Below are 2,150 nucleotides of genomic sequence, written 5' to 3'. Positions count from 1 at the left end.
CAACAGAGATCTCAGTAACGGCTGAGAATCCTACCCATTACTTAGACAGCTTATCTCGGATCACCTGTGATCAGCTTACCAAAATAATCTCAGGTTCTAAACCAACAACCTGTATTTTAGATCCCATTCCTACAAAATTACTTTTAGCCAATTACAGACCAATATCTAATCTCCCCTTCATGTCTAAAATCTTAGAAAAAGTGGTAGCCAATCAGCTGTGTGAGTTTCTTCAGGAAAATAATATATATGAAAACTTTCAGTCGGGGTTTAGAGCCAATCACAGTAAAGAGACAGCCTTGGCAAAAGTCACTAATGACCTTTTAATAGCCTCAGATCAGGCACTTGTGTCTGTCCTTGTTCTGTTAGATCTCAGTGCAGCATTCGGCCCAATTGACCATCAAATTCTATTACAAAGACTCAAACAGTTAATTAACATTAATGGAACCGCCCTTAACTGGTTTGAATCGTAATTTTCTGATCGCTCCCAATTCGTGCAATATTTAATGATGAGTCATCTGTTCGTGCCAAAGTAAACCATGGTGTTCCCCAGGGCTCTGTGCTCGGCCCAATTTTATTCTCATTATATATGCTTCCACTAGGAAACATTATCAGGACACACTCGGTAAATTTCCACTGCTATGCGGATGACACCCAGTTATACTTATCAATAAAACCTGAACAAAGTAATCAATTAACTAAACTTCGAGCATGTCTCAAGGACATAAAAACCTGGATGACCCGCAATTTTCTCTTATTAAACTCCGACAAAACAGAGTTTATAATACTTGGCCCCAAACACTCTAGACGACATTGTCCTTGCGTCCAACAAAACAGTCAGGAACTTGGGAGTGATCTTCGATCCTGATTTATCCTTTAATAGTCACTTAAATTTTTTTTCTCAAAATGTCTCAAAAATCAGACATGTCCTTTCGCAAAAAGATGCAGAAAAACTAGTCCACGCCTTTGTTACATCGAGACTGGATGATTGTAATTCACCAGTATTAGCATCGCTACATTGGCTTCCAGTTAAATCGAGAATAGAATTTAAAATTCTCCTCCTCACCTTCAAGGCCCTTAATAATATAGCGCCTTTTTACCTTAAAGAGCTGTTAGTACCTTATAAACCCACTAGAGCACTCCGTTCCCAGAATTTAGGCCTACTTGTCGTCCCTAAAGTCTCTAAAAGTAGAGTAGGAGCCAGAGCTTTTAGCCATCAAGCTCCTCTGCTGTGGAATAAACTACCACTTTCAGTTCGGGAGGCAGACACCATCTGTTCGTTTAAGAGTAGGCTCAAAACCTTCCTTTTTGATAAAGCTTATAGTTAGAGCTAATTAGTGCGGCAGAACGTTACTTGTTCTATTTTATGACACATTACACACAGAGCTTCTTTTTCCAGCTTCTCCTTCCTCTTCTCAATCCCTATCCCCCTTCCCCGGAATCCCTTTGCTTTATCACCGGCAGATCCAGGGCCTCTGTGGCCGCACCATGGATTGCGGTTTGTTGATCGCGCACCGGGGGTCGTGGTGGTGGACCTAGTGTGGCGGATTCTGTGTCGTGTGGGCTGATCGTGGTGTAGGTGGCGGACCCTGTGTCGCGTTGGCATCGGGTACGGGCATTGGACCAGCACCGCGGCGCGGCTCCTGGTGGGTGGCGGTGGACGGTGACTGAGGACTGGAGTGGCGTTCTGGTCTGGATGGTGGATCGTGGTCCTGCTGGTTGCTGACCATGGACTGTGATTGCAGCGGGACTGCTTGGCATGTCATGTTGGGGTTGTCCTTTGGGATGTTTACCCTCATCAAATGCTGCTAGAGACTTTAATCTTTAATCTTGAAGATTTTAATCTTTATGATGTTTTCCTGCAGGTGGCACCTATTGCACTTCTGTCCGTCCGGGGAGAGGGATCCCTCACATGATGCTCTCTCTGAGGTTTCTACGTATTTTTACCCTGTTAAAAGGGTTTTTAGTAGTTTTTCTTTACTCTTGCTGAGGGTTAAGGACAGAGGATGTCACACCCTGTTAAAGCCCTATGAGACGAATTGTAATTTGTGAATATGGGCTATACAAATAAAATTTGATTGATTGATTGATGATTGTCACAAAACCACAGTTGAGGATGAAACTTTTGTTTGGGTGTAAATGGCTCAAAAATA

The sequence above is a fragment of the Pleuronectes platessa genome, chromosome 6 (assembly GCF_947347685.1).
Source record: "Pleuronectes platessa chromosome 6, fPlePla1.1, whole genome shotgun sequence".
Taxonomy (NCBI): domain Eukaryota; kingdom Metazoa; phylum Chordata; class Actinopteri; order Pleuronectiformes; family Pleuronectidae; genus Pleuronectes; species Pleuronectes platessa.
Note: the sequence above shows the minus strand (reverse complement) of the source record.